The 15,092-nt window shown below is 40.9% G+C and overlaps 2 protein-coding genes across 9 annotated transcripts in view; both read left to right on the top strand.

The window, feature by feature from the left end:
* The window catches only part of LOC132383020 (general transcription factor II-I repeat domain-containing protein 2A-like), a 266,610-nt gene extending 260,768 nt beyond the window's left edge, over positions 1–5,842 (top strand). The window contains exon 2 of the transcript XR_009508525.1: positions 1,516–5,842. The gene's annotated coding sequence lies outside the window, so the exon portion shown is untranslated. The remainder of the gene's footprint in view (positions 1–1,515) is intronic.
* LOC132383017 (myocardin-related transcription factor A-like) overlaps positions 1–15,092 on the top strand; it is a 216,309-nt gene that overhangs the window by 32,888 nt on the left and 168,329 nt on the right. The gene's annotated exons all lie outside the window — the stretch shown is intronic.

Here is a 15,092-nt window from a genome sequence, read left to right as displayed (position 1 = left end):
TGTCCTCCAAGTTGCACCATTTCAGAGGGTTTCCGCCAACACACATCTTCCTCCAGTTCCCTTTGAGCATTCCCTCTGTAAGTCCCTTATTTGTTCTTCGTTTCATGGCTCTTTCCCATTCCAGTGTGGGAAATGCAGCACCTACCTCTTACCTGTTCACTTCCAAGTGAAGCAGAGATTATCTTGGATTTTTTCCCAATTTAATATTTTTGCTTTTGGTGCTCAAGATGCCGTCTCCTATATTGGAGAAACCAGATGCGGATTACTTTGCATAACTCTGGGTTAATCCATAAGGGTGATCCTGACCTAGCTGCCTGTCACTTGCATTTTGCTCCCATCTCGGACTTCTTGTTTTTTGTCTGCTTCATGGATTCAACAGAGCTTTTTGTAAGTTAAAGAGACAGCAGCTCATTCTTCCATTTGGGCATTTTAAAGCCCTCTTGATTGAATTAAAATTGTTTGGTGTACCTCTAGATTGCCTGTTGATCTTTTCATAATAGTCTCCTTCTTAATTGTAACGCCCAGAATTCTTTTTCTATGTACTATTTTAAAATGCTATGGCCACTTCTAATAGACTTTAAGATTAAACACAAGTTTGTAGTTTTTAATGCCTGGATACATTTAGCGTTACTGAAGTCAGATGATGTCTGTGTTTGTACACCAATGAAGAAGCACTTCATCTTCTATTTGGGCATGTTGCAGCCACCTGTCTTCCACTGCCATTTTGTAAAGTTAAAGATTACCTCAACAGCTTTTGCCTGTACTCTCTCTCAGACAGTCCCTCTTCTCTCCGTTCCTCTGTTCCTCAGCCTAAAACACACCTGCTGTCTCACTTTTCCATTCTGGCAGCAAGATCATTGGCTTGAGACATGACCTTCCTTTTTCAATGGGTGCTAACCTGATGAGCATTTCAAGGGTCTTTGCCTTTGCTCAACAAGTTTGAGTGATATTGGCATTTATGCAGTCATCCCCACTGACTGGGTTCAGTTTTGTGAAGACATGGTAGTCACATTTTTATTGGCTTTAAATGATTTTGTTCAAAAACATGGAGTAATTAATCCCATACTTTTCTCTTTTCACTTACCTGTCACCTCCCTCTAGCATCCCTCCTTCCTTTTCTCTCATGATCTGCTCTCCTCTTCTATGAGATTCCTCCTCCTGTAGTCCTTTACGTCTTCCATCTATCACCTCCCAGCTTTTCACTTCACTCACCGCTCCCTCACCGAGTTTCACTTGTCACTTGCCAGCTTGTACTCCTCCTCCTTCCTCAACCTGTACTGGCTTCTCCCCCTTCCTTTCCTGTTCTGATGAAGGATCTTGGCCAACCTCCAGAATTTTGTGTGTGTTATCTATGGTATGCTGATTCCCCAAACTCTCTCGCAATGAGAAAAACTGTGAAAGGAATATCTGCAAGAATCAGTACAGGTGGCAGAGCTCTTCTTTTGGCTCTGCAAGCCTTTCCCTTTGATGTGCAATGGCCTGATTTCCTGGTGTTAAGATAACTTGTGTAGATAGTCTAAATAGTCATTTCCTTTGAGTCTAAGAGTTTAGAGGGCTAGCAGCATATTTAGTGTCAAGCCAAATCTTACTCCTATCACCTTATGGTTGAAATCACTTTTTTAAAAAAAGTGTATACTAATTGATTTTAATCACATAAGGGGAGGTGGGTGGGTTTTCAAGAAGAGCATGTTCTCACAATTTTATATATGTATTGTTTTTTGAAATTTGCAGATTGCCGTCCTTTGCACATCAGTCTTTGGTGTAGTTTGTCATTGATTTTGTTGTATTTCGTTGTGAATACCTGCAAGAAAATGAATCTCTGTGTAGTATATGGTAATATAGATGTACTTCAACATTTGAACTTTTGTACTAGTTGACTTGTATTGGTTATTACTGCTCTCCACAGTGAAACTATTGGATAAATGGAACAGTATATTTTTTTGTAATACCGGGGTCTTTGTAATTACAATGCAAATTCTTTGCTATGTCTTGCCATGGCCCAAGTGTAAAAGTAGAAAAGTACTTCAGAAATTTGCATGCATTAGTGCAGAGTGAATGCTAATTAAATTGCAATCCTAGTGTTTTGAAACTCTTGCTCTGTGGTGGATGTCACTGGATGCAGGATAAATTTTTTAATTGACAATTCTCCCCCCCCCCCCAAAAAAAAAGCGCCATGATTTTTTTTCCCTTGAATGGTTTTCTTAGAATTTCCTTTGTTACTAGAAGAATGTCCATAATGTATGAGCTAGAGGCAGGTACATACAGGGCATTTAAAAAACTCTTACATAGGCATGTGGATGAAAGAAAAATTGAGGCCTATGTCAGAGGGAAAGGTTGGCACAGCATTGTAATCTGTTTCTTGATATTGAGGAAAAGAATTATAGGTGTAAAAACTTGTAAAATTGCTAAGGCCACTTCTAATAGACATCAAGCTTAAAAAAAAGTTTGTAATTTTTAACAGCTGGAAACATTTAATGTTACTGAATTCTGGTGATGTTTGTGCCTAATTGTTATTTTATTTCATCTACCCAAAGGAATTTCTTCTTTTTAAGACTCCTGGCAACTGAATGACTTTTAAGAAATGCAGCCTTAACCCGTGTTATCTCTCAATTTAAACCTTAATTCAGCCATAATTTAAACTGAGCTTTTTTCACTTCTTCCTGAGGCTAATACACTCAGGGGTATGTTCATGGTCTTCAGCAGTAGCCCAATACTCTTCTGCACACCACTGTTGTAATGCGTGGTTATTTAAGTTACTGTCACTTTCCTGTCAGCTTGAACTAGTCTGGCCATTCTCCTCTGACGTCTCTCATTAACAAGCTGTTTGCACCCACGGAATTGCCAATCACTTGATTTTTTTTGTTTTTCACTGTAAGCGCTATTCTCTGTAAACTCTAGAATAGGGGTTTCCAGCCTAGGGTTCATGGAGCCCTTGTTTAATGGTATTGATTCATGGCATAAAACAGGTTGGGAACCACTGCTCTAGAAACTGTGTGCGAAAATCCAGGAGATAAGCATTTTGAGATACTCAAATCACCCCTTCTGGCACCAACAATCATGCCACAGTCAAAGTCACCTGGATCACATTTCTTCCCCATTCTGATGTTTGGTCTGAATAACAACTGAACCTCTTGACCATGTCTGCATGCTTTTATTCATTGAGTTGCTGTCACCTGATTGGCTGACTTGCAATAACGAACAGGTGTACACTATACGTATGCCCTCTTTGGTTTCGGTGTCTATAGCTGTTCACAGTACCCCAGCAATGGTTAACTAGAAATGTAAACTACAGAATATATTGTCTTCAGTTCTTGCACTTGAATATAATAGCTAAAGATGGTCTTTATTACTTTCTTGCACCAGTCCTGGAATTTAAGTTTGTATGCATGGACCACCATTGGGTTTTCTCTTAGCTTGCAAATGTTAATTCCTCTTCAGGGCAGAAGTTGATGACCTCACATTTGCTTATATTAAAATGCATTTGCTGTGGTTTTGCATAGTTGTATAATCTGTTAACATAACTTTGAAGTGTAATGTCTGTATGTACTCTGTTTAAAATTCTGGCTCTTTGTGTAATCACCAGCTTTCTATCATATCATCCAAGTTGCTTTCAAGAACAGTGAATAGTTGTCTATACAGATCCTTGTGGGACATTGCTAACACTCCTACATTCTGTCTATTGCAGTTTAGGCAGGTTCCTAATCTGGCTAATAATTTGCCTTGGGGTGAAGGGCTTGGATCATTATATAATAATCCCTATGGAATAACTATATCAGCAGGTATGCCCATTGGCTGCTTGGAATTTTGAAGAGAACTTTAGACTATACTTTACCACATTTCCTTACAACATAGAAGCAACCTTTCAACCCATTTAAGTCCAGGTTATCTCACAGATTAATTCCATTACTGTAATAATATCCTCTGCAAATGTCCGCCCCATAATTTCACTGCATAACAGGCCATTTTATACTCTCCATCCTAGCAAACTAGGTATCTTTGGGATGGAGGGAACCCTGGCATTCAGAGGGAGAGTGTGAAAATTGCACACAGCAGTAGGTCAGGATCCTGAGCAACATTCCTGAAGAAAGGTCTCAGTCCGAAATGTCGACCGTTTATTCATTTCCATAAATGCTGCCTGGCCTACTGAGTTCCTCCAGCATCTTGTGTGTTGGTCAGGATTGAACTTGGGTCCTGCCCCATCACCCAGGTCATGTCTTGTTCTCACTGCTATCATCAGAAAGGAGGTACAGAAGCCTGAAGACACACATTCAACAATTCAGGAACAGCTTCTTCTCCTCTGCCATCCGATTTCTGAATGGACATTAAACCCATGAACACTACCTCACTACTTTTAAAATTTCTATTTCTGCACTAATTTGTTTATCTATTTAGTATATATACTTTAATTCCTCTATTATTAGGCATTGTGTTAGGTACTGCTGCTGCAAAGACAAATTTCACAGCGTGTGCTGGTGATATTAAACCTGATTCTGATTCATTGGTTACTTTGGCAGTAACTCTGCTAGTGCGTCATTGTGTCGCCTTCACAAGTTGACTGGCAATTTTCAAAGTTGTCCAGCCACTGTTCTGGTACGCAACTTGTTTTAGGTTGAAGACCTGCTCGGCAGCCCCAGGCACACAAGGACTACTGAAGCCTGTGGGCTGTTGAACGCTGGATCTGTTCACACTTGCTACCTGCCCTGTCATAACCCCACAGGCCCAGATATTCTCCAGGCCTCCTTGCTGCAGCTGTCAAAAGCCTTTGGACTGCTTGTCAATATCTCTGGTCAAAAACATTGAGGTTGATGTAAAAGGATTTAAGTATTTTTAAAAGTTTAAACATATTTAGAAGTACATTGGAATGATAATTTAAAACATTCTGATTAAAGTAAAATGAGGATGTCCTTGCTTTCTGTAATTGAGGTCTGTGAATTGACTGAGTGTTGGGTTATTCTATGTAATCCCAACTCTGCCATTACGTTGTGGATCTGGTTAAGGATATCCAGCCCCATGGTTTGCTGCCTCTGAGCAGAGTCCAGTGGCAGCTGCATTGGTGTCTGACCTCTGGTGCATTTACTACTTTATAATGAGCAGGTATGGACGTTGCTAAAACAACTAATGCACATGCTGAAGCTTTTTGGCAGAGTTTCACAGCGCTGTGGGATTGAACAACACAATCAAGCCAGTCTTTTATTTCAAGCACTTTTGACCTATGTATTTGAAGCCACAGTTGCCAAAATTTAGAAGTTGCTGCCAAATCATAGCAATCCAATATCCTTTCCTGAGTTCATGTTTGGAGCTTTGACAGGGTGTAATGTTTTTGACAGGGCAAATGTCTGATTTTTAACTTTAATCAATCCAGGAGACAGATTAGGATCTAGGCTAGAACAACTGTGCTTCATTTATTTTTAAACATTCTTTACTTTTAATTATTAAACCATATAAATCTTGATTATTTGCTATTTTGTTTTGTTGACTGGTTCTTTCTGGTAATTTTAAATTCCAGAATTTGAGTTGAACTAAATTCTAAATATCTAGAATTTCTTGTTTCAGTGGACTGCTGTACATATTGTTCCTTCCACAGCCCCTTCTATCAGTTGTAACCTGTTGAGCACAGAGTTCAGATTCAGATTAATTTATTTATCGTGTGCACATCAGAACATACAGTGAAGTCCATCGTTTGTGTTAACAACCAATACGGGTGCAGCCTGCAAATGTCGCTACACATTCTGGCGCCAACATAGCATGCCCACAATTCTTAGCAGCATAACCCAAGCAACAGAACACAGCAAAAGAGCAAAACTGGCCTCTTTTCCACTCACTCACTCTCTCCCCCTCCTCTAACACCAGGGCAGACCTTCACGCCTCCTGTGGACCTGCAGACAACGGACCTCCATCGCTTGTGTTAATAGCCAACACAACCTAAGGAAGTACCAGGGGCAGCTCGACACACATTCTGGTGCCAACAGTTTTTGGCAGAACACAAGCCCTGTTCCACTCACTCTTCCTCTGTCCTCCAACCCAGGGCATGCAGACAATGAATTTTCAACTTTCCCAGTGGACTTTCAGTCTAGTAGGCCCAGGGTTTCAGCCGTTGTGCTTTGACTTCCGAACAACCTTCTCTGGAAATTTTGAGGAATTCTTCACCACAGGCAGCAGTGGAGGCCAAGCCATCACGTATATTTAAAGAAGAGATTGACAAATTCTTGATTGGTCAGGGCAAAAAGGGATGCAGGGCGAAAGCAGAAGATTGGGGCTGATAGGGAAGTTAGATCAGCCATGGTGAAATGGCAGAGCAGATTTGATGGGCCAAATGGCCTAATTTCCTCCTATATGGTCTTAAGGTCTTCTGGCTTTGATCTTCAATCTGAGTTGACTGAAGTACTAGTGGATTTTATATGTCCATGGGGCTATTTAACAATTAATCAAAGGCCTTGCCCCAGCAAGGATGCTTAAGCATCTTGCTGGAGTTTTTGTAAGAAAAAGACTAAGAATTTTCCTAGGGTTATTATCTGGATACACCCACACATCAAGTAACAAGCATTGAGGGAAGGAAAACTGCAATGTTAGAAATTGGAATTTAAAAACAGCACATATTAGAAATATTTCGGGTGATGCAGCATCTGTGGAATGAGAGACAGTTGAAAAGTTAGATTCTACATGCAGCGAAAGTGAGGGATAGAGGTAAATAGGACAAGAGATATTAATGATGGAGCGAGGCCAGCTTTGCCATGGGGGTCCAGTGGTTAATGGAGAAATGATATGATAAGCTGGCTAGCGTTTGTGCTTTGCAGGTCTGGCTTTACTGCCGAAGAAAACTATTGAACCAGTGCATTGCAGTGAGTTTGGCCAGCATTTGATCTTGTCTGGAAGGCAGATGGACAATAAGGTGGTGATGGAATAGTGGACTAGGGAATTGTGAAGGGAACGGTCCCCTCAGCATGCTGGAGTGGAGGGGTGGTCCTGCCTGGTGATGGGACCTTGCTTTCAATCCACAGGCGTGACTGTGACCTTCTCTCTGCCTGTTACAGTGCTTGAATTCTCCGTCTCACTCCCACAGACCTGTGTGTCTGCCACCTCCTGCACTGTGGTCAGTGAGGCCCAATACAGCTCTGGAGGGCAGCACCTCTTCTGTCTCAGGAAACTGCAGCCTTGGAATCCATGTAGAATGTTTGTTTCAGATAACAAGCACTCTGTCTATATCAGAATGGCTATCTCTGCTATGTCCTTCACCTGTGATTATTGTCTGGCTTTCACACACTCTGACCTGGTGAGCTTTTTCAACAGCTCGCATTTCAGAAAATTTTGCACTCTGCTGTCTGTGTCCTCGCTCTTTAACTGTTGCCATTAACCCATTCACCACTGCATATCACCAGGCAACTCTACTCTGTTTGTCCTTTCCATCTTTCTGAAGAAGGGTCTTTCACTTGAAATGTTAACTCAGTCTCTTTCCATAGTTGCTGCTTACCCATTATTTCCTGTTAAAAGAAGCCAGCCAGGAGTGAGGCTGGTTGCTGCGATGATGAGCAACAGGAATTCTGAAAATTGTATTTAATTTAGAAATTGAAATGCAGGTGTGATTTTATTTTGTTAGTGAACTTGGGGACCAACCAAGTAAGAGGAAGTTATTGTCAGCACTAATATTTGTCACAATTTGTCTGGTGTAATAACAACAACCTCTCACTCAATGTCAATAAGACCAAGGAACTGATTGTAGACTTAAGGAGAGGGAAACCAGAACCAGTAATAATCGGAGGATCAGAGGTGGAGAGGGTCAGTAACTTTAGATTCCTGGGTGTCACTGTTTCAGAGGACCCATCATATAAATATGATTGCAAAGAAAGCACACCAGCGCCTGTACTTATTCAGGAGTCTGGTATTAAAAACCTTAGCAAACTTCGATAGATGTGTGGTGGAAAGCATTACTGACTGGCCACATTACAGCCTGGTATGGGAACACTAAGGTCTTTGAGCGGAAAATTCTTTAAAAGGTAGTATATTTGGCCCAGTACATCACAGATAAAACTCTCCCAACCATCGATCACATTTCATGAGAAGTTGCTGTAGAAAAGCAGCACCAATCTTCAAAGATCCTCACCACCCAGGTCATTCTCTCGCTGCTGCCATCAGGTACAAGGTAGAGATGCCTCAGGACTCGCACCACCAGGTTCAAGAACAGTTACTACCCCTCAGCCATCAGGCACTTCAACAAAAGGGGACAACTACACTCATTTAAGGACTGTTACGCTGTTATTCCATGCTTGTTATTTATTTGCATTTGCACAGTTTGTTTACAGTTTACAGATCCCATTTACAGTCACTGTTCTAAAGATTTGCTAAGTAGGTCGGCAGGAAAAGAATCTCAGGGTTGCATGTGGTGATAATAAACTTTACTTTGAATGTGGAACTTTAATTGAACATGAAAAAGGGGAAGTTAGGGGAGAGGGAATGGGAAGCACCAGAGAGAGATTCTGTGGTGATCAATAAACTAATTGTTTTCAATCAAATGACCTTGCCTGGTGTCTCAGGGCTGCGTGTGTCTATAGTTACGTTAACCCCCTGCCTCTGGCACTCCTCTGCTATCTGACCTGTTTCACACCCCTCCCACAGCGCTCCACCCTTGCCATTCTCAACATCCTTTTGCTCCCGCCATGTTTACAGACTTGCTGTCCGCTCCATGTCAACAACTATGGTACTGTGTAAATGTCTTTTTTTTATATACACACACACAAATTAATAATTCATCGCCTTCTAACTTAGGCCATAAACTTATCAATCACCCCTACTGTGGACACTTTCCAGAGGTCCAAGATCCATATGCTCCACGACCGCTGGGCTAAGTGTGTAAATGTGGGGGGGGGGGGGGGGGAACTATGTTGAAAAATAAATGTGCTAGGTTTTCTAAATCTGACTCTTTTTACCATAGGCCACGAACTTACCAATCACCCCCTATAAGACTTTTGCACAGTATTGTACACGTAGTAAGACATGGAGTTGATCACTAACACCTCCCATCTACTAGCCCATGTCAGAGGCTGTGGGTGGAAAGGTTGCAAACTGGATCTAGCACACCAGCCTGTGTCATTCACAATGCTCTACCCTTTAATGATAGTCATCTTCTGTGAAATGAAAAAGGGATTTTAAAAAAATCATTGTTTGGTATAAAGAACAGTTTCTGAATGAAGAGGAAATGGATAGGTTGTAGTTGAGACACCGATGACCAAGGGTAAAAGCTGCCTGGTATCAGTAGTCCCTTGCACTTCCATTATCTATAGGTAGTTCTACCATGATGCAATAGTTACGTTCCTGAGAAGCCTCCATGCGATAGAAAGTCGTGTTATAACTGAACGAGCTGTATTGCTTTCCTTCAAAGTACAGATTTAAATGACTTCTTTCCAAAAACCAACACAGCTTAGGTAATACAAATGGTGTGTCATTTCAGCAATTTCACATTATGGAATAACTATAATAACAGAACTACCTGTACTTGTTTCTTCGTTACTCCTGTTTGTTAATTTTAATTATTCCCCATGTCCCTGATCCTAAATGAGCACAGTGGATCGCAGTCAAACTGGGACACATTGGGGATGAATATATTTTGGTCCACTTAAGTGGCTGTCCCAATTGACTGACATTTCATAGAAATTGTTAAAGGGTATATAAAACAAAATACAAAGTACTGTGTAACTGAGTAACAAATCATGTGTTTAAATGAATATAGAACATTACCAATACCTCTACAGAACTACAAACTAATAGTTCATAATAGTTATCAACGGAGGATTTATCTGCCATGTTATTTTGATAGGAAATGAACAAAATCAGTGCAAACACCTAGTGCAGATAATGGACTACCTTCATCTACTGCTCTCGTAGTGTGTTGCATACAAAGCTAGGCAGGGAGTAAAACCCCTCAAAAATTACCCAGGCTTGGAAGCTTTCTGCAGGCTTTTAAATGAGAAGACTTTGTGAAACTGCAGAAAATTAAGTAATACATATTAAATTCAATACAGAATTGTCATGTTCCTGAATATGTTAATATTGAATATTCTCACGATCAGTGTTAAGTAAGGTTATACACACATGCAACATACTATAGCTATACCGTGGATTAGAGTGAACTCATGGTGCAGCAAAAGCTTCATAACGATGAACAATAAACATATTTCCTTCAGAGGTCATCTCCAAAATGTTTACCAATATTAAGAAACCTTAATCCTCACAGATATTGCTGTTTGAAGGGCAAATAAAGTGTGGATGGAAATGGATGTCTTTTTACCGTGTTTGTTCCAAGTTGAAATCCAGATTAAGCCGCACAAGAAGTGTAAAAAAAAGCTTACGAACAGGAAGTGATGTTTTTGCAAAAGGAACTACATTCAAAACAAACAGAATACTTCATACAATGCTTTTAATGATCGCTTCCTCCAGGCCTTTATTTTCATTGTTACATTCAAGGTGATTGTTGATACTTTCAAATTCCTAACTTATTGAAGTACTGCGATCATTACATTTTCACTCTCGGTCATTGCTGGCATCTGCAACCCTGAATGTTTGAAAATGTGGCCGAGCAAAGCAGTTCCAAATTGTCTGTTTATTTCTCGCCCAAATATCAGTAACAATAATCAATGCTTTTAGAACATAAGCACATGTAATTGACTCTATTTAAAAACTGATCACTCTAAGCATGGTGTTGTATCTTTAACAGCCATTCATTTGGACATGACTGGCAATGGTTAGAAACTGTTTGGCAAGAGTCTCCTGTCCCAATTAAGCAGCATAGTGTCCCAAACAAGCAAAGGGATTCCCAACTCTTTTCCCGATTTAGTTTTTGTCCCTTAAGAGTTGTCCCAAATAAATAGCTGCTCTGATTAACTGGAATCACTGTATTTGTCATTGACTTCCTCCATTGTAAATGCTAAATATAAGATATTTAAGACTGCTGTTTCCTTGAATTAAGTTAACAATTTTGAAATAGCCATGTTGTTTTTCCAAATAGGATTATAAATTAAACAGTAGATGTATTTTTCCTTGATAGTTTCAGTTTATTCACCCTCTTGCTTTAGCTTTGTGATTGTCAACTTTGCTGTTCTTAAATCTCCAGCAGTGTCTGTGTTTATTTTAATGCCTTTGTATATATTTTAGTTTTTATTTTGTCCATACCAAATTTCTGTAATTAAATTATTTAAATGAACAAGAATGCTTAATCAAACTATACACACACACACGATTATTCAAATATTATTAAAATATTAAATACACAACATGTCTCTTTTTTATAAGTAATTCATTGAGCATGATCACATGTAGATCATTATTACACAAATATTCATGCACTATTTATTACATTTGCATTGTTCATTACACCTGCTTGATCTAGTACAAAGTCGCTTGCCTTAACAGTTATGGAACTTTGTTGCAGGAAACCCTTCTGAAGGCAGTTGATATGAGGAAATCTGCAGATGCTGGAAATTCAAACAACAACACACACAAAATGCTGGTGATAGTAAATTTCTTACTATCTTTCCTTTCGGTTAGTCCTGACGAAGGGTCTCGGCCCGAAACGTCGACAGTGCTTCTCCCTATAGATGCTGCCTGGCCTGCTGTGTTCCACCAGCATTTTGTGTGTGTTAAAGGTGGTTGATGCCTTTTTGATGTGAGCTAGTTTGCTAATGTCAGATCTGGAAGCTGAAATTCCCCTCGAATTGTTGTCTTAATGACATAGGTGACTAGCTTTACATTTTATAAACATGTCTGCGTTCTGGAGCCTACAAAAGAATTCACTTCCTTTTCTATTTTAATTTTTGTATAGTGTCCATTTCCTGTTTACATCTTGTGATGAGCAGACAGATGTAGTTCTGGGTCAGAACGTTCAGAAGTGTTTGCAGCTTTCTCTATCCACCAACACACCTGCGGACTGTTTCCAGTATTGAGTGATTCTTGTTGATCAGCAGGAATGTCCTTTTATACTGGTTTATGATATCCTTTGCTCTGGCTCCAGGTGAACTCTCTACTTTCCTCCTGTTCACATAGGATTAAATTTGTGCTTTTAATTAAAACTCTTTACAATTACCATGGTATTTTCCCCTCTTGTTATTTTTTAAAATAATTCTTTATTCTTATCCATGCAGATAGCAGGCATTGTATCTACTGGATTAGCTCAGTTTCTGCAGATATTCCTTGCATTTTTCTGCATGCCATCAGTCACCAAGTCTATTATGAGCCTCTTCTTGGGTGTGACAGAGTGGAACAAACAGCTCCATCATTAAGCACAGTTTTAGCATTCAGGTTTATAGGTGTCATTATATCCCAGGACCTTCTGTGGGAGAACCTTAGTTCCTTTATTAACAAAAAAGCTCGGCAGAGGATGGACTTCATGCAGCCGTTGGTAAAATTCCATCTTCCCCATACTGCTGCAATTCTATACAGCCATCATAATGTCTTTTACAAAAGCTCTTTTCTGGAAACTGCTATGGGGCAATTAAAATAAAAACAAAAAAACTTCCTGCTGTCTCGTAAGTTTCTTCTGCACCTTCCATTCCAGGAAGTTAATCTGATCAGCCGTTCTAATTAGCCCTTCCCCCACCCTCTATTTATTACCTCAGTCACTGCACTGTAAACACTTTTTATAATGCTGTTTACATTGTAAATATGTGTTTGAAGGGACACACAGGACCCCACTAAGGAGCGCCAGGCCGTTGTCACCTGCACCATCAGATGAGAATCAAGTTTAATATCATCGGCATGTAGAAAAAATAAATAAGTAAATTAAAACAATGACGGTAAATATATATGTATGTGTTTTTTATATATATATATATATATATATCTATCTCAAGAATAGGTGGATTAAAAATAAAGCAAAACAAAAAAATATAAAGAAAAGTGGGGGAATGTTCATGGGTTCAATGATCATTTAGGAATCACAGGACCGTGGGGAAGAAGCTGTTCCTGATTTGTGGAGTGTGTGCCTTCAGGCTTCTGTACTTCCTTCCAGACAGTAACAATGAAAGAGGACATGACTCGGGTGATATGGGATCTTTAATAGTGGACGTCGCCTTTCTGAGGCACCGGTCCTTGAAGATGTCTTGGATACAACAGAGGCTAGTACCCAAGATGAAGCTGACTAATGTTACAACTTCTTGCAGCTTCTTTTGGTCCTGTACAGTAGCACCAACCCCCCCAATACCAGACAGTGATGCAGCCTGTCAGAATGCTCTCTGTGACCTTAGTAACTCTGGGGATCTCCCATCCACTGCCAACAACAGCATAGTTCCTGCATCCCGCACCTCCAGTTTCTACCTCCTACTTAAGATCCACAAACCTGCCTGTCCATAGAGACCCATTGTTTCAGCTTTTTACTGCCCTACTAACTTATACCTGCATACTTCAACTCTTTATCCCTCTGGTTCAATCCCTTGCTTCCTAAATCTGTGATCCTTCACACACACTAGATCTTTTCAATGGCTTCAAGGTCCCTGGCCCCAATTGTCTAATTTTCATCATGGACATGCATTCCCTGTACATCTCCACTCCCAACTAGGATGGCCTTAAAGCTCTCCACTTCTGTTCTCAACCTGTTCCCCTCTGCCACCACTCTCCTCCATCTGGTGGAACTGGTCCTAACTCTCAATAATTTCTCCTTCAGTTCCTCCCACTTCCTCTAAGCTATGGGCACTCACATGGTTACTAGCTATGCCTGTCTTGTTGGCTACATGGAGCAGTCTGTATTCCACATCTACACAGGACTCACTCCCCAACTGTTCCTGTGCCACATTGACACTTGCATTGGAGCTGCTTCTGCACCTGTGCTGAGCTCATCAACATTTCCTCCAACTTTCACCCTGTCCTCAAATTTACCAGGTCCCTTTCTGACACTTTCTTCCCCTTTCTTGATCTCTCTGTCTATCTCTGAAGACAGCTTATCTACTAATATCTTTTATAAACCCACTGTTTCTCATAGCTACCTGGACTATACTATTTCCCTTCTTGTCACTTGTAAATATCCCATCTCCTTCTCTCAGTTCCTCCATCTTTGCTGCATCTGCTCTCAGGTTGAGGCTTTTCATTCTATAACTAATGAGATGTCTTCCTTCAAAGAAAGGGGCTTTCCTTCCTTCACCATTAGTGATGCCCTCACCCACATCTCTTCCATTTCATGCATGTCGGCCCCCAAACCATCCTCCTGCCATCATCCCAGGGATAGGGTTCCTCTTGTTCTCCCTACCACCCTGGCAGCATCCACATCCAGCACATAATTCTCCATAACTTCTGCCATCTCTAATGGGATCCATCTTCTAAGCACATCTCCCTCCTCCCCCCCCCCCCCACTTTCTGTTTTCAATATGGATTGCTCCCATGTGACTCCTTTGTCTATTCCTCTCTCCCCACAGATCTCCCTCCTGGCACTTAGCCTTACACCTACCCGTGCACCACCTCCTTCACTACCACTAAGGGCCCCAAATAGTCCTTCCAGGTGAGGCAACACTTCACCTGGGAGTCTGTTGGGTCATCTACTGTATCCAGTGCTCCTGGTGTGGCCTCCTGTATATCAGTGAGACTTGACTTAGACTGGGAGACTGCTTCGCTGAGTACCTATGCTCTGTAAACCAGATAAAGCAGGATCTCCCGGTGGCCATCACTTCAATTCTGCTTCCTATTCCATTCCAGCATGTCAGTCCATCGGGATGAGGCCACACTCAGGCTGGAGAAGTAACACCTTTTATTCCGTCTGAGTAGCCTCCAACCTGATGTCATGAACATCGATTTCTCAAATTTCCAGTATTTGCTACCCCTCCCTTCCCCCTCTCCTGGTTTCACCTGTCACCTACCACTTTGTACTTATTTCTCCCCTTCCCCCACCTTGCTCCAACTTCTCATCTTTTTTTCCAGTTCTGATAAAGGGTCTTGGCCTGAATCATCGACTGTTTACTCTTTTCCATAGATGCTGCCTGACCTGCTGAGTTCCACCAGCATTTTGTGGGTGTTGCTTGGATTTCCGGCATCTTCAGATTTTCTCATCTTTCTGATTCTGATATGGGCCTCTATTGTAGACTGAGAGTGAGAAGAGAGCAGGGAGAGGGGAAGGGGAGGGG

The sequence above is a fragment of the Hypanus sabinus genome, chromosome 29 (assembly GCF_030144855.1).
Source record: "Hypanus sabinus isolate sHypSab1 chromosome 29, sHypSab1.hap1, whole genome shotgun sequence".
Classification (NCBI taxonomy): Eukaryota; Metazoa; Chordata; class Chondrichthyes; order Myliobatiformes; family Dasyatidae; genus Hypanus; species Hypanus sabinus.
Note: the sequence above shows the minus strand (reverse complement) of the source record. Positions and strands in the feature narration are given on the sequence as shown.